The sequence below is a fragment of the Rhipicephalus microplus genome, chromosome 10 (assembly GCF_043290135.1).
Source record: "Rhipicephalus microplus isolate Deutch F79 chromosome 10, USDA_Rmic, whole genome shotgun sequence".
Lineage (NCBI taxonomy): Eukaryota > Metazoa > Arthropoda > Arachnida > Ixodida > Ixodidae > Rhipicephalus > Rhipicephalus microplus.
In genome coordinates, this window is record NC_134709.1 from 41,183,441 (window position 1) to 41,201,503 (window position 18,063).

Consider the following 18,063-nt stretch of genomic DNA (forward strand, 5'->3'; position numbering starts at 1 on the left):
GCAATGTTGGTCTAAATCCAATGTCAGGACGAATTGTTAGGGAATGTTGATGTCATCAGAAATCAAAGCCGATGACGAGGGCGCCATCGTAGTTTTGTGAGAGACAATGTCATCTTTGGCATTTGCAAAGTTAATCAGCAAGAAAGACTAAAACACGAAAAAACAAGCGCTCGTGGGGTTGGTGCTGCGAGATCAGCACTAGTCGTGCGTGTGATAATGATGATTTCTGAATTCAGCGACCGTATTCTCTCCCATACTAACACGTTACGGTGCCTTACTGTACAGGCTAGCTAGCTAGTGTTTGCCAATATTTTAGCTAATCCTATAGGATGTCTGGTGTTAGAACTGCAATATTTTCTTCCTGCAAGCTCACTCCAACGACTGGGTTGTTCTGGTGACGACATGCCTCGCCAAGCAGCTGTAATTTGAGTCGGTGTTTGTTGTGACATACAATTGGATATTGCGCAGCAGGGGCGTAGCCTGGGGGTGGCACACCAGGCACGTGCCCCCCCCCCCCCCCCCGAAATTTTTTTCACAATAGCATAGAGAGCGAATATGGCCCATATTAAGAGGGTCATCACCATCATCATCATCATCAGCCTGACTACGTCCACTGCAGGACAAAGGCCTCTCCCATGTTCCGCCAGTTAACCCGGTCCTGAGCTTGCTGCTGCCAATTTATACCCGCAAACTTCTTAATCTCATCTGCCCACCTAACCTTCTGTCTCCCCCTAACCCGCTTCCCTTCTCTGGAAATCCAGTTTGTTACCCTTAATGACCAGCGGTTATCCTGTCTACGCGCTACATGCCCGGCCCATGTCCATTTCTTCTTCTTTATTTCAACTATGATATCCTTAACCCCCGTTTGTCCCCTAATCCACTCTGCTCTCTTCTTGTCTCTTAAGGTTACGCCTACCATTTTTCTTTCCATTGCTCGCTGCGTCGTACTCAATTTAAGCTGAACCCTCTTTGCAAGTCTCCAGGTTTCTGCTCCGTAGCTAAGTACCGGCAAAATACAGCTGTTATATACCTTCCTCTTAAGGGATATAGTGGCAATCTACCTGTCATAATTTGAGAGTGCTTGCCGAATGTGCTCCACCCCATTCTTATTCTTCTAGTTACTTCAATCTCGTGGTTCGGCTCTGTGGTTATTACCTGCCCTAAGTAGACATAGTCTTTTACAACTTGTAGTGCACTATTACCTATCTCGAAGCGCTGCTCTTTTCCGAGGTTGTTGTACATTACTTTCGTTTTCTGCAGATTAATTTTAAGACCTACCTTTCTGCTCTCCTTGTCTAACTCCGTAATCATGAGTTGCAATTCGTACCCTGAGTTACTCAGCAATGCAATGTCATCGGCGAAGCGCACGTTACTAAGGTACTCTCCATTAACTCTTATCCCTAACAGTTCCCATTCTAGGCTTCTAAAAACCTCCTGTAAGCACGCGGCAAATAGCATAGGGGAGATTTTGTCCCCCTGCCTTACACCCTTCGTGATTGGTATTCTGTTGCTTTCTTTATGAAGCTTTATGGTAGCAGTTGATCCCCTGTAGATTTCTTCCAGAATGTTTATATATACTTCATCTACGCCCTGATTCCGCAGTGTCTGCATGACGGCTGAAGTTTCTACTGAATCAAACGCCTTCTCGTATAATCTATGAAGGCTGTGTATAGTGGTTGGTTATATTCTGAGCATTTCTCTATTACCTGATTGACAGTATGAATGTGGTCAATTGTTGAGTAACCTGTTCGAAATCCTGCTTGTTCCTTTGGTTGATTGAATACTAATGTTTTCTTTACTCTGTTAGCAATTACCTTTCTAAATAGCTTGTATACTACAGAGAGCAAGCTGATCGGCCTGTAATTTTTCAAGTCCTTGTCATCTGCTTTCTTATGTACTAAGATGATGTTAGCGTTCTTCCGAGACTCTGGTACTCTTCCCGTCAGGAGACACCTCGTAAACAGGGTGGCTAGTTTTTCTAACACAATCTGTCCTCCATCTTTCAGCAGATCTGATGTTACCTGATCCTCACCAGCAGCTTTGCCTCTTTGCATGCTCTCCAAAGCTTTTCTGACTTCTTCTATCATTACTGGTGGGGTGTCATCTGGGTTACTGCTAGTTCTTATAGTATTAAGGTCGTGGTTGTCTCGGCTACTGTACAGATCTCTGTAAAACTCCTCCGCTATTTTAACTATCCTAGCCATATTGGTAGTTATTTTGCCTTGTTTGTTCCTTAGTGCATACATCCGATTTTTGCCTATCCCAAGTTTCCTCTTCACTGCTTTGACGCTTCCTTCGTTTTTCAGAGCGTGTTCAATCCTCTCCATGTTATACCTTCTTACATCGCATACCTTACGCCTATTAATCACCTTCGAAAGTTCTGCCAGTTCTATTTTGTCTGTTGTGCTTGAGACTTTCATGATTTGACGCTTCTTAATTAGATTCTTCGTTTCCTGGGAAAGCTTGCCAGTGTCCTGTCTAACTACCCTGCCTCCAACTTTCACTGCACACTCCGTAATGATACTCGTCAGATTATCATTCATTGTATCTACGCTAAGGTTGGTTTCCTCACTAAGAGCCGAGTACCTGTTCTGCAGCGACACTCTGAATTCCTGTACTTTCCCTCTTAGTGCTAGCTCATTGATTGGCTTCTCGCGTATCAGTTTCTGTCGTTCCTTCTTCAAGTCTAGGCGAATTCGAGACCGTACCATTCTATGGTCACTGCATCGTACCTTGCCAACCACTTCCACATCCTGCACGATGCCTGGGTGTGAACTCATTATAAAGTCTATTTCGTTCTTATTTTCGCCATTAGGGCTCCTCCATGTACACTTGTGGTTTCCTCGTTTTCGGTAGAAGGTATTCAAAATGCGTAAATTATTGCGTTCTGCGAATTCTACTAGAAGTTCTCCTCTGGCGTTTCTAGTACCGATGCCATAATCTCCTACTGCCTGGTCTCCAGCCTGCTTCTTCCCTACGTTTGCATTAAAGTCGCCCATCACTATAGTATACTGTGTTTTTACCTTACTCATTGCCGATTCCACGTCTTCATAGAAGCTTTCAACTGAAGCGTCATCATGGCTGGATGTAGGCGCGTAAGCCTGCACCACCTTCATCTTGTATATTTTATTCAATTTAATTACGATACCTACCACCCTTTCATTAATGCTATAGTATTCCTCTATGTTGCCAGCTATGTTTCTGTGAATTAGAAGCCCCACTCCCAGTTCTCTTCGGTCTGCCAAGCCCCGATAGCAAAGGACGTGCCCATTCTGTAGCACAGTATAGGCCTCATCTGTCCTCCTAACCTCACTGAGCCCTATTATATCCCATTTAACACCCTCTAGCTCCTCTAATAGTACAGCTAGACTTCCCTTACTAGACAAGGTTCTAGCGTTAAACGTTGGCAAGTTGAGGTTCCAATGGCGGCCTGTCCGGATCCAGAGATTCTTAGCACCCTCTGCTGCGTTGCAGATCTGACCGCCGCCGTGGTCAGTTGCTTCGCAGCTGCTGGGGACTGAGGGCCTTGAGTTATTTGACGTATGCATGTGGGAGGTAGTGGCCAAATACTGCACCAGGGTGGCCAATCCTTCTCTGGTGAGGGAGTGCGTTCCCGGCGGTGGTTACCGGTGAGGCTGCACCCCAGGCCTCTTAATGCAGTTCCATCACCACGCGGATTTTTTTTATCCGGTTGTGAACTGCGCGGCACCGGGATTTGAGCCACGGACCTTTTGCATGCGAGGCGGATGCTCTAACCACTACGCCATCGACGCCAGTCTATTTTAGGGTGCTCCTCCCTAAATCAAGGTGGTAACCCCCCCCCCCCCCCCCGAAAAAACATTTCTCGCTACGCGCCTGTTGAGCAGTGACAGTCGGTTGTTGCGAAGTATCGTGGTGACACCGTCAGAAAATTTTGAAATTTTCTCCATTCTTGCTCTGTTATTTTTCATAATACTGCTCTCTCTTTTTGCATGTGAACATACTTGATCGTTTTTATTGATTTCCCACCCTGCCTATTTTAGCACTCTCTGTTTCTGTCTCCTTTATATGACGTTGAAACGTTGACAATGTGGCGTTTTTTTTTTTTTTTTTGAAGCAGTTATTAGCTCTGATACGGGGTATCCCAGTAACTTGCAAGTTCATGTAACATCCCTTTTCTCAGCTCTGTCACTTATTACTTAGGCACCTTAATCTTTTGAAAGTGGAAGCAGGAGGGAGGAGCTCAGGAACGTTCCGTATGCTATGATTTACGCACACAACTGTTGAAAGTTGGCAAGCCTGTGAGTCACGAGCCTAAGTATCCATGGCGGGCGATCTTAATTGTGGCAACTGGTGCGGCACTCCGGCCCGTGAGCACTGACCAGCAGCAAATCCACAGGTAACTACAGAAGTATACTGTAGCGTAACGCAGAGGTAGCCGGCTACCAGTGAGTCGGGCTTAAGCTCTAGCCATGCTTCACGCTTGTGACAAATGTGGGGGTAGTTAAGCTTAAAGGCCTCACCCCACGTTTCTGTTGCAGCTCCTCGGCGGGTGTCTTTTTGACACGGCGCAGAGCCCTCTCTCATATGGAGAGAGAAAGAGGGCACATCTTCGCGTAGCGACGCGCCAACTCTAAAAAGACATGGGCCGACGAGCTGCAACGGATACGTGGGGTGAAACCTTAAGATTCCCGTGGTCTAGCAGCGTATTGTTACCAACCTAACTGAACGAGTACTCAATTATTCCATCTTGCAGCGATGATGTTGACATGGTAGATATCTGCTGACAAGGCCACGTTGCGGGTGCTGTGAGCTTGGGTCATAGTTTCATATTTTTTCCGCCTTTCTTTATGCCTTTCGTCACGGCAGCCGGAAACATCCAGTGCACTTGCTACACGTGGTTGACGCCGCCATCAGTCGTGGTTTCAATCAGAGGCGTAGCCAAGAGTGGGAGGGGGGCGGGCTCAATTATACTCTGTGTACGTTCGTGCGTTAGTTCGTATTTCTGAGTGTATGCTTATACATCAACTGAAAATTTTCGGGGGAAGGGGAATGGTAAGAAGCATTACCTTACACCGCCAATGGTTTCAGCACTTTGAGGACACCGCCAATGGTTTCAGCACTTTGAGTACACCGCCAATGGTTTCAGCACTTTGAGGACACTGCCAATGGTTTCAGCACTTTGAGGTCACTCTGGTGAAAAGAACATATGGCTATGTATAGTGCCGAATCAAAGGCGAACGCAGAACCCCGCACATGCTTTTTTTTTGTTGGTTTTTTCCTTGCTTACCAAGGTACATATATACCCCTCTACTGTACAGGCTGCAGTTCGCGAACATCTTTTCTCGCATACCGTCCAACCACGCTTCACGAGGTGTTCCCGATACCCAAACGTACGCGCCTACGCTCGAAATGCGGCACACACGTACGTGGCGATGAATATGAATTCTTATTTGCATCCTATTTCACGAACCATGACGCTGCAGTTGAAAACCGAAGTAGCTACGTGAGCGGCATCCGAATTTCGAGCCTGCCGCCGACGACGATTCGGATGAATCCCCTTACTGCGGGCTATAGGAAGCAGGAAAGTTTTGTTTCTTTATTCCTTCTGCATCTTGCGAAATGGTAGCGAGTGAACTTTAGTTCGCGCATGGTCGGACGTGGAGGTTTTATCTATGGCCAGCCCACACTAGCAAACACAGTGTGCTGGTAGGGACGTGCCCCTCAGCAGGCTGCTTCTACGTGTATACGAATTCAAAACTGTACAGAGAGAGGGGCGGCCGCGTGAATTGATGAGACGCGGTTAAAAGGCCTCGCAGCAGGTCGTAAAGTTCGCAAGATGTCACGTCTGTATAGGGATGTCTGAATACAGGCTCATCACTTATATAAACGAAGCGAAACTTTTGAAAATATGGGGAAAGGGGCGAAATAGCTACGGGGGATGTCTTTCTAGCGCCGATTTCAAGCGCGATGCGGTGGCATTCGAGTTTTAGCGCTATAAATGGATCAGCAGTCTCTCTTACTGCCGTTTTTGGAGCGAAGGAAAAGTACCCGATAAGGTGTCGTCGTACACCTTTCCTCGTCGGTGCTCTGGGTGGCAAAGGTGAGAGTAAGTGTCTTCTTCCGCAGAATGAAGACGTTCCGGCTTCCGACCTAAGACAGTTCACCTCGTCCTCTCCCACAAAACTCTCAAAGCCCTCCAATCTTTAGCCATTCCAAGCGTGACGTCACGATCAGAATCGAAGATGTGGTTCTACACGTGACCCGCTTAGGTGTATAGGTGACTTCTATTTCGTCGTCCGTGAAGCTGCTGCTTCTTGTGCCGAGACTTCTTCAGCTTTGATGCCACAACCTGTGCGTGTCGTCTGTCACACCGAGTTGTAGCCAATAGGACGGCGTGGTTTGTGAGTGACGTGCTGCTGACGTCACTTGTGGGAATGAGTGCTCCGGTTTGGGGAATGAGTCCAGCTACGAAAAATTAATAGCCGCATTCTTTGTTGCTTAACCCCCGGTCAATGCTAGCGGTGTTGGATGTTGCCCTGTGACTTTGTTCGGCTTCGCGAATGTTGTGTGGATTAAGCGGTTTGTGTTGGACTGCAAGCGCTCGTAGTTCTGAAGACATTCACCGAGAGACGGAATTGAAGTGTTTGCTCACGACGCGAAGGGGTGTTGTTGATCCGTGCCTTCCGGTTGTGTTCAGTTGACGTTTGAGTTCGCGAGAAGTGCGCGGGAAAAATGCGTGACTTGCCCGAAGACTCCGCTAACGGCTTCTTTCCGGAAGCAAGCTGTGACGAGCCGGAAGCCATCTACGTGACGGCGACCATGGCAAGTAGACAATTTTGTCTTTTTTTATGTTTCTTTTAGACTAGACACCACTTCAAGGTAGCTGTTCGTTCTTTACAGTTGATTAAGTAGACAAGAATTTGAAAGCCTGCTTCCTTACCAAGCCGTTGTGAAATCATGTCCTTTGTTTCAGGTTATCTAATAACGAAATCACCGCAATGAAAAGAAAAAAACCTAGTGTCTAGAAAAAATCATCAATCAGGCTGCTACCCGGCAAGTCGCAGTAACGTTACTTTCCAATTTTATACCTACGATTTCAAGAGCAAATGCGTTTCCAACTCTTCGGCAATGTCGCTTATAGTGAAGTCGACCACGTAAAATATGGACTGGCCTTAGTCATCAACTGAAGATCTGTTGTTCACTGGCTTGGCTAAGAAATAACGTATACTTATAGTTACGTTTATCGGCACAATGATTACGAAGCGATGCAACATTCCGTCAGGTTGTAAGTGCATCGTCCGGCTTCGCCCCAGTTTCACTTTCATTTAATCTCGAAGAAACGATCTCGCCTTTTACTTCCTGGCAAACCACTGGTATCACATTAGGTCAGCGAACATCGCAATTTAGAGAAATTGAGCGGAAAGGCAGGGAGGTTAACCAAGTTTTGAGTTTTGATTTGGTTGGCTACGTGCACTTGGGATGGTAAGCGCTAAAAGAGGGGCGTTGCAGGAGCTTGTAATGTGATAAAACCGCAGAAAGTATGTATCCTAATCACTGTTTACGTGTACGATGACAAGGCTCGAAACAATCATTGCGATAGCACAGTGCGACAATGCCTTGTAGATTGTCCGAACCCTTGAAAGCAAAAACAAAACTACCCTAAAATATTTCTAGTGAGATAGTGACAAAAGGGCAATGAGAGACAGACAAAGATGAAGAAAAGATAGGGAGTTTAACCAGAAGAAGCCTCCGCTTCGCTACTCTGTGCTTGGGAAAACAAAAGTCCAAGACAGTTCGCGTCAGTAGTACCACAGGAATGGCCGAAAAAATGAAAGCGCCGTTCACGAGCACTGTTTCAAATTCATATGTAGCCACAAAGCCATAAATCATAAACGTTCGTGGTGTGTGTTGACACTCCACATTCGGATTTCAACATAATACTTGCTAACATCCACGCATGTAAGTGGACGTCCACGGGGTGCAGTCGGAAGGGATTCCACGAGTTTTCGCGCCGCTGTCGTCTGTCATGTAGCTTCGCTAATCCTAGTTTCGCACGCCCGCGCGCCGAGGCTCAGACGAAGGTATATGGATACAGCCAATCAAGCAACGCACACTTGCTCAGAAAACGCGCGACACGACCACGCCTCCGACGTAAACTGCTCAAGCCGGCCTGTGCCGTACACTTACGTTGACGCTGTATCGAAGAGACGCCGCCGCCGAAACGTTCTGGTTCGCTGACGAGGACTTCTGGAAGGTGCTCGTCGACTACGGGTTGCCTTGTTGCCGACGTTCTCGTCTTCACGAGGTCTAACGCGAGACGAAAGTCCTCTTCAACATGGCTGCCGCGCTACTTACTGATGGACAGTAGCAGACGACTCCCCAAAGATAGCCGTGTATTTCTTGGCTGGTCGGATGCCGAACGAAACAGAAGTGAACGGCGGGGCGATCGTGTCCGCTTGCCTCCGCGACCGCTCGCTCGCTCGCGCAGGTGCGAGTGAGTCGCGAAGCTCGGGCAGCGGCTGTTTCGGCGTTCTCCAACTCTCACCCGCAACCGACGCGTACGTAGACCTTGCCGGGGAACCGGTTTGAATAGCTTTCCGGTTTCGGTTGCGCCTTCGTTGCCGAGGGGGTTCGGTCGCCGAGGCTACGCAACGCTACGGCAGGACTCCTTACCCCCCTCCGCCATCTTGAGAGGGAGGGCCACAGGGGGGGGGCCTGGCTCTTACCGAAGTCGTCGTCTGCTTGCGTGCGTGTTTTCAAAGCGTGCGTCGCCTGCGAACCGAGCGGGCGTCGTCTGGAAGAGTGCGTGGAACATGCAGCAGAAGCCTCGTCATCGTCTGCAACCACCGACCGCTGGCTTCATCGGCGTCGCATGCTACAACAACCTGCCGACGCTGTCGTAGCGTAAAGTGATTCGCCTGTGAAGCAGGGCGAAAGTTAGTTCTTTCGTCTGGCCAACATTTACCTTGGAGCGGTGTGGCTTTTGTTCGTTCCGTTGTGGCGTGTGCGTGCTTTCCGTTTTTCGCCGGTGACGTGATCGGGAAAGCGTGCGAATAGTGAGTGACCTGGGAGTGACGACGGATCAGCTGTTGAACGTTGTGGATGCTACGTCTTCGGAGCGACTCCCCGAGTGAAGCCCTCCGGCTTCTGAAGTAGCTGCCTCCGTTGCCGGTGTGACGACAGAGAGAAAGCCGCCGACTTCCTTCCGGTGAGGTTTCTTGAACTCTTCTTTCGAGTCCGAGAATTCTCGTCTCACTTCTCTCTTTCTCTCCTTCGATTCTTCTTTGCGCATCTGCGCGTGCCTCTGGCATCCGTGCGACGTATGTGACCTTCGGTTTAGCGTGTTTCGTATGCAGTTCCCCTTGACGGCAGTCACGGTTAGCTTGCTGCGAAAAATACGTGTGATACGTGGTAGACTCGGTTGCCTTTATGGGAAACAGCCCGACTAGTCTTGAAGGGGGCGTCCATTGGCACTGTGACTTTTCAGGCATTTTGTGGTGAAACAGCCTACCAGGCAGTGTTGACAACATCGTGCGATGATTCTTTCGGACTACAGAGAGACAGAAAGGCAAAGGAAAGGCAGGGAAGTTAATCAGGTTGCACCAGGTTTTCTACCCTACATGGGGGAAGGAGAATAAAATACTAGGGAAAGCAGGAAGGAGAAAAGGGACAACTAATATGATCACATGCATATCAGCGCTCACCGCGAATATGGAACAGATGGTTTCAAACTGCGAACTGTCACGGAGTACGGTTCGACTTCTACTGTCTTAGATGAAGTAGACTGCAATCCGCGATGCCAATGAAGGTTTGCAATGACTGGCTCTAAGGCATCCAGCACTTGCGCTGCTCTGCGAGCTGATGAGCTCGTTGTCAAAGTGATAAGTTGCGACTGGTTGGCAGGGCTTCATACTCAAGAAAGGTTGGGCCGTTGAAACATACAAAAAAAATTGAAGGGGACAACGAAACTGCAAACAATCAACTGAAAGGCCGCACCACTGCGGACACGAAGGGATGTGGCGTTTTGTGGACGAAATTCGCGTCGTTTTAGCTTCAAAGTTTATCTAGCCGCCGCGGCGACACATTAGTTAAGGTTCTCGACGGCTGCCTCCAAGGACGTGGTCTCGAACCCGAATGCGGCGTTCGAATTTCAGGGGATGTGAATTTCTAGAGACCAGTGTACTGCGCGATTTCAGCGCACGTCAAAGAACCCGAGGTAATCCGAACTACCCGAAACCCTCCACTACGGCGTCTCCCATGACCGGAATTGCTTCAAGACGTCAAGCCCCCTGAAACCAGCCGAACATTAGCTGTCAATCAAGTGAGACTTTCGTGTCGAAAGGTGCCGAGATAGGAGCTTGGTCTTAGCTTTGAACGATTCGCCTGCCTCCGAGACGGGCGTCGACACTCTCTCTTTATCGCGTTATTTATTTAATGAAGCGTTTCTCTTAACAGTCTCACAGATAATAATGCTTCAGACAAACCTAATAGAAGCGATACGTGACGTGAAACGAAACGGTCGTCAATACCTTCTCTATGGACGCGGATCTGCCAACAGGTTTTGATACATCCAGCGTGTTTACTGAAATGGCATCAGCGTTCTCTGGCACATTTTCCTCATCTCGATGTGAGACTGGCTTTGCCACTGAACTTCACTGCAGGGAAAATCTCTCGAGCGGAGACGAAACCGTGTGGAATGGCGATCGGCTAATGTAAACGTTTCGTTAACACCGAACGCATGCATCGGCTTCGAAGTGGTTGGTTTCGAAGTTGTCATTCTTGTCGCAATTAATAAAGGCAGCACGTCTTCCTTCGGCTGGTGGTTCGTTACAGGAAGCTAAAGTGCGATGGCGAATTCTTCGTTTCTCCCGGGACACAAATCAACCCTACGTGAGCTGAACGGTTCAACGATGCTTAACGACATCAGGCTCGATTTGCCGCAATCTTCATTTTGTAAATTATGTCTTTTTTTGCTTTAAACTGCGTAAAGTGTCGCATAAAATAGAGAGAGAAGGGGAGACGAAGACTTCATAATTGTTGGGGGTCTGAAGTCTCAAAACCACGATAAGATTATGAGAGATGCCGCAGTAAGAGGCTCCGAAAATTTCGATCACCTGAATATCTATAGCATACACCTTAATCTAAGTATACACTCGCATATAGAATTCCGCCTGCAACAAGGGGAACTGTCGAAATGGACCAGTCATGAGAAATCTACCTGCAGGTGGTGTAGCTACAAGTGGTATTCCTTTGGCTCGGCTGCTCATAACACTCTGATTTCTTCCAAATCCTAATGACACTGACATACCGTGCATATTTCTTCCTCCATATAAGTTTTGCCGAAGCTTGTCCTTGTCTTGGCACTTAAGAGTGCGTGCTACGAGATATGAGTAAATTTGAGATTGCTGTCCATCGCTGCGTACTTTCTCCTTACGTATAGTTGCATCGCATTTTGCGTTGTGGTGCTTTCATGCACAATGTCCATGTTTTCTGGGGGCAGCATCCAGTTTCTTTCTTTAGTATGTGCGCTGAATAAATCACTTTATAAACGCCATTATTCTCACTCCGCCAAGTGATAACGGCAATCACAAAAAAAATTAAAACAATGTAACTTGTATGGAAAGCTGCTCTTTTTATCGTGATAAGCTTATAATTATTTGTTACGAAGCGCAGGCATACACAAATTACATTGAGGGATATTGGTGAAGCGAAAACATTTCTATCTCTCAAGGCCGGCGCGCACACCACAAAACGTGCTGCACTCCACCTGATATGATTCTAGCTTTAACAATGTAGGCGATGTACACTATAAATTGTGCGGATTAAAAATATGTGACTCTGCGCCTCAGATAACCCATAGGCAGCCCTTGTTGACCTCAGATAAAACCTTGAGATACCGTGTGAATCTAGTCTTTACTCGTCAGCGTAACACTACGCTTTGTATCACTGGGCGGGGTACTCTTATATTTATCATTTGTCTTTCCTTCTTGGGTCTGCACCGAGTCTTGGCCGAACTTTTATTCGCCAAGTAGATCGCGTGTTTCGGCCACTTATCCTGCACGTATTCTCGCCTGCTCTAGATTCGTGCACACAACAAATTCTCTCCATAAGTCAGGACACAATGTGGCCAGATCGCTCAGCGAGCACCGTTTCCTCAAGATCCGCAAGGAACCTGCGACGGCCCAGTCGGCAACGCATTACCTGCATCTCAGCTGCACAAAAACTCGTTATATTGCAATAACCGCGTGTCGTATCATCCGGGGTTGTAGCCAGATGTTATTTTCAGGGGGGAGAAGAAGATTCGACAAGAAAGGTTCTTATAAACTCTATAATTCCTGTACGTTCAATTAGGTAATAATGTCTTGGTTCATGCCAAATGTGGTGGCGCAAGTGCAATTACGTCTCATTATATATCTATTAGTCTACCTTGAGAGATACCGACACCTTTGTTTACCTATCTACTACATTTTCCGCCACAGACGTAACTTTCTCATTGTCATTTGGTATGTGAGACGGGTTGGGGGGGGGGGGGCAGTGATGAGGGTACACAATATAACTTTAACATTGTGAGCTAATCTGGAGTTTTACTTCCCCGAAGCTCGTTCCAGTAGTGCGAAACGGTTCTAGAGTAAGTGCAGCCTGTAATGGGATTGCCAAAGTTTTAAACTGGTGAAAAAGTTCAGGAGAGGGAGCGTATAAAATGTGATTCCCGCCCCCAGCCTCGCCGTAAATGGCGCCCCTGAACTTTTCATTACATGAATTTACTAAATGCACATATATGTCTTCCCCGCCAGTGGGTGGCACACCGGACTCATGCCCCCCTTCCCCCATTTTTTTTTTGCCATGAGTGATAAATGAATACACCAAGGGGTTGCCCTCCTCGAAATAAAGGATGTGTCCCCTCTCTTCCTCCTCGAGAAAAATTCCTAGCTACGCGTCTGTTACCCGCAAAACCAGCTGCTACGACAGAACTATAAATTTAAAGTTTTTACATATTCATGGCCAGGTCACTCGACAAGTTCCCCTTTCCCGTAGAACAGCTTATTATAGCCGTATGGCGAAGGCGAATCCATGGACGTAATATGCTCAGTCGAGGGTAGCGTGGCAGTGACCTCGCTATCGATAAGGCCATTTGGATCGCCCGGACGCCCGTACCACGTGTTCAGAAATGTTGCCGGTGCGGAACGCTGTGTCGCCACTCGCAAGACAAGGTCAACGTCGGTTCGCCCCGCGGCCTACACGAATTGCTCGCGTCCGAGGCAGCTTCGAAAGTCGTAAAAACAACGCCTCCGTACCCATACCTCGGTCGTAAAAAGGAAACGCGAGAAGGCGGCGTTGCGCAACAATTCGTGCTGGACGAGAGTGCAGAGATACGAATACCGAGAGTTCCACCCGGGATGAAGCCTGATAGTCGTGCATCTGGGAGAATTAACAGAATGTCGTCCTGGGATAGTCGCGGCGTCGTTAAAACATTTTGAGTGGTCCTTCTGCAAAAGAAAAGACACAAATATGAAGTTTTGTTGGGCTATAGTTGTGGCGTACAGTGATAATACTAGAAAGCGCCCAGGTTCGGTAGAAGAAAATAAGAAGGTTTAAGAGAGTATTGTGTTTGACTAGTTGATGTATTCTTAGAAAAAGAAAAAGGCTCACTCTAAAGGCCTGACCACACGTATACCTTGCAGCGCGTCAGCGCGCGATTTTTTGACGCGGCGCCGGACCCTATCCTATACGAAGAGAGAGGGCACGTGACCACGCAGCTTCGCGTAGTCACGCGCATTCGCTCTTCGTATAGGATAAGGTCCTTCGTATAGAATAGGGTCCTTCGTATAAGATAGGGTAGTCACGCGCCCTCTCTGCAGTAAATATAAGAGACTGCTCTATACGGTTCTGACATCACTGGAGACTGACGCGTTCGCGCTGGGACGTTGTCTGGGCAACAGTGCGACGACGCTTGTGCGTTCTTATGGAAAGATGTTAGCATGTTCGAGAAAAAAATATGAAACAAGAAACTCTTGCGCGCGCTAATAGCGGCTCTGCAGACCGCGAGCATCGATGTTCGATCATGCAACAGTGAATGAAGTTTCTTTGCGAAGTAAAAAAAAAAAGAGGGAAGGAGGAAGTGCCTCTTCCTAATAGTACTGCAGTCTGTACCTCATGGTCTGTATCGTTGCTCCACCTTGTCCAGCGACATATACATCCGACGTCAGAACTAAGGAAACATATATCTCGTAAAGAAATATTGACATACCAGCGTTGTTTCGTATACTCGCCTGCTATAGGCTATTTTAGGGGTTGTATTCGGTGAACCATTTAGAGCTGTTCACTCGGACTCTCTGAATATTTACCTACTAAACGGCCAACGCTACGATAGACGCATGCGACGTTTTGTGACTTTATAAATTCACATCGCGACATACAAAAATACCAAAACATTCGTTTAACACCTAGACGTAACTGCACCCGTGCGTCTTACGTCAGGCCGTTGAAAAAGATTCTTAAACTCGTCTACAGTTACCTAACGAGAAGCATTGCACAACAGCAATAATAATAATAATAATAATAATAATAATAATAATAATAATAATAATAATAATAATAATAATAATAACGTCCTACTTAACGGCAGGTTTCTTCGCCTCTCCTTTATACCGTATTGGCACGCCATGCCGTCCCGGAGAACTTACCTGTATCAAGCCCTGATTTTTTTTTTTCCAGCGACCGCACACGCAGTATTGCGGTGAAAGGAAAAGAAACTGCGGAGAGGCAGGCTTTTCTTTGCTTCTCAGGCTGGCAGTTCACGTCTACCTGGAAAGCGAGAAAAGACATTTGTAATAGAAGCGGGGGAGGATATTGAATGCCTAACGGTAAAACGCATTTAGAATTCCGAGCTCGTGCGAGACCGTATCTAGCAGACACTACGGCGCTGTTCGGCTGGTGTGTTCTCTCGTTTTTCTGTTTCTGTTTTCCTTGTACAGAGAGAGAGAGAGAGAGAAAGAGTATACGCGCCATTCTCCGTCGGCACGAGCCAAAACTACGGTGGCGTAAGTGATTGATTCAGCCGCTGTAGACGTCCGCTATAGCTTGCTTTTATTTTTCTGTAAGAATAGAAGCGCAAAAGTGTTTTATCCGCGTTCCACTTTCTTTCGTCGAAAACCGGTAAACGCACGGCTCAACGGCACGTATACCTTTATACACCTGCGGCGGAGACCTAGCCGAGGCATTTCTAGTCCTATCGGGCCTATATACCGGGCTTGGCCGGCGTCGGTTCGCATGATGTATCATCGTGATCGTCGATCGGTCTTGGCGCAAAGAGCTCAGCGGGCCGAAGGAAATTCGTGCGTGACTGGAGGCTTTCTTGCTCGCTTGTCGTCGTAGTGAGGGGTTTCCTTTGGCAGCGCCCTCTACACCATTTCTGTCTTATGACACTCCTTGTGAGAGGGACGCCTACGGAGTAGTTGTGAAATAGGGACGGCCCCTGCACCGTTGCCGTCCCACGACACTGCTTGTGAGATGGGCGCGTACGGAGAAGTAGTAAAGTAGTAACGCCTCTGTACCGTTCCCGTCTCACGACACTGCTAGTGAGAAGGGCACGTACGGAGAAGTAGCAAAGCAGTGATGGCCAACGCTCCCAATGGCTAACATTATCTGGATTGCAGAAATATAAAGTGGACGGGAAAGTAAACGCCACTGAAGCTCAATTCATAAAGCATCATAGGCGTTATCCGAAGGTTGTTGCGCTCTCTACCTGCGCCAAGGTGATTCTTCATTCATTTAATGTATTTCTATTGCTCGCATAATCACTATACTACAGTTGCAGAGCCAATATGTGTCCTATATTTATTTTATTACCATCGTCTGTTCGTTTTTCATAAATTAGCAGTAGTAGTTACTGGAAAGGGAAGACAGTTGTTTTTTAAAGGGATAATCGAGAGCCACCCACCTATTTGTAGCACGAAGCCACTAGGAAATCCAAACGCATTTTCCTGGAGCGAAAGCTTATGAACATTCGTCCTGGTCCAGGGGTCTAACCTGGGACCAACGTCTTTTGGGGGGGATCATCCGCGAACTTGGTTAACCGGAATGCCGGTAACTGGTCGAGTGAGCATAAATTAGTCAACGACTCAGGGTGCATGGACGCAGAATATTTCTAACGATTTATGCGGAATCTCGCAAGGTAGAGGGGTACAGCGTCGTCGAGAAGTGGGGAAGAGAGAATTGAAAGGAGAGGACGATAAAGATGAGCCGAATTGTAAATGAGTGCCCGCAACACTAAGCGCAAAGCCATGACGGAATCTCTCTCCCCATTAGAAAGACCGATGAGTGCCCGGCGGCAACACAGCTAGGGAACCGAAACCATGGTGCCTTCCACAACAGATGTTGGACGTTCTAATCCATTACTTGACCGCCTCTGTACAGGTCACCCATCTGGCAAAGTGTCGCCACTGAAAGAGGGTGGAATGGAGAGAGAGAGGAGATAATGTTGAGGTAGAGAAATGATGGTATACATCTGCGGAGGTCACATCCGCCATCACATGTCGCGCGCCCCTGTGTGGAAAATATAAATTTTGTGTTGAGCTTTTTGTTAAAAGGGAACGCCTTGGAACCTCACAGAGAGGGCGTGTTAAATGCTATGCGCCGAAGAGTAAGTGAACCTAAATGTGCCCAAATCTAAGGCACCAAATATAGGTATACAGCTAATTGTACCTATATATCTAACGTGCACCTGAATCGGGCTATGCTGGTGTTCTTCGCATCTCGCCCTCGCGAAAGTGCGGTGGCCATGGCCGAGAATCGAGCCCTGAACCTCGTTTTCAGCAGCGGAATGCCATAGCCGTCGCACCAGCACGGCGGGGTCAGTGACGTGTCGTATGCAACTATATTTATACCCAGCCATCGATGCGGACAGCTTTTCCCCAACACGGCTTGCTTACCGCAAACATGTTTCTTTGTTTCTTTTCTTCGTCATTAATATCGCTTAGGGCGCTGCTCCGCGAGCGGCGGTCAGTGGCATGCAGCCGCTGGCCCAATAAATCAAGGCCACGGCTGCCCGCACGTGCGTTTGCATCTAGGGACAAGTGCGTCGATGATGCAAAAAAAAAAAATGGAGGTGAATGAAAAGGCATAAACATCCCTAGAACCACGCTGTCCTCGACTCTGGGGTCAAATCTGCGCGCGGTCTTCGCATTTATCTTTATTCGGCTTTCTGTTTTTGCTTTTTTCTCGATACCTTTCTCTGTTGCTAGTTTGCACGTGGTTCAGTGGTAGAATGCTAAGATGGCACGCAGGAGACCTTTCCCTGTTAAGTTATGGTAGGTGAGTAGCTGACTTCGTAATCGCTTAATCCGCCGTGCATCACGTGCAGGCCTACTTGTTAAGGAAGGTCGCCGTGCATTTGATCAGCGCCTCGCAATATGGCTCTATCTTGATGTTGATTATCCGCATGATATATGAAGCAGGGCGATGACCTGCAACCACCCAACTTGCCCTTACTAAGACGAGAAAGCCTTGTGCGATTTATCGGATAAAAAATTTGGACGTGATCACGAAAGGGTACAAAAATTCCGAGCAGTATACATTCATATTGACGCATACCATGAAATTGTTCGAAATACGAGCGCCCTCCTTGCAGACAACGGCGCGATGTAGCTACAGGAATTGGCCATGACTGCACGGACCTTCAGCGCACGGGATCATATCGTGGAGGACTGCGGCCAGAAAAGAGAAAGAAGTGATGAGCTGCTCGAGCAGTTACTATAGGACACCTCTTGGTTTCGCCTTGTGTTTCAGTGCTTAACACAGAGTAAATAGTTTCTCCGAACTACCTTAATTGTTCATTACAATATTTTCCTCAGTTGATTAATTAGGATATGCTAATCAAATTCATAATCAATGAGGACAATGTGCTACCGAAAGCAACAGGTGCGTCATCGCGCATCGACCACCATCCTCGCCACTCTGTCACTTCAAAGCGGCAGCACATCATTCGAGCAAATGCTCCGCCGCAGTGACCACGTGGCTAAGGTACTCGGCTGCTGACCCGCAGGTTGCGGGATCGAATCCCGGCTGTGGCGGCTGCATTTC

The 18,063-nt window shown here is 47.7% G+C and overlaps 2 protein-coding genes across 3 annotated transcripts in view; one reads left to right on the forward strand and one right to left on the reverse strand.

Annotated features, from left to right (window-relative positions):
- The window catches only part of LOC119180555 (ATP-binding cassette sub-family G member 5), an 84,959-nt gene extending 76,475 nt beyond the window's left edge, over positions 1 to 8,484 (reverse strand). Inside the window, exon 1 of the mRNA XM_037431656.2 lies at positions 8,170 to 8,484. The gene's annotated coding sequence lies outside the window, so the exon portion shown is untranslated. The remainder of the gene's footprint in view (positions 1 to 8,169) is intronic.
- LOC119181124 (ATP-binding cassette sub-family G member 8) overlaps positions 1 to 18,063 on the forward strand; it is a 388,763-nt gene that overhangs the window by 21,981 nt on the left and 348,719 nt on the right. The window contains exon 1 of one of the 2 annotated variants that reach the window (XM_037432306.2): positions 8,733 to 9,190. The exons of the other annotated variant lie outside the window; for it this stretch is intronic. The gene's annotated coding sequence lies outside the window, so the exon portion shown is untranslated. Of the gene's footprint in view, positions 1 to 8,732; positions 9,191 to 18,063 lie in introns of those variants that run through there. 2 annotated transcript variants of the gene reach the window in all.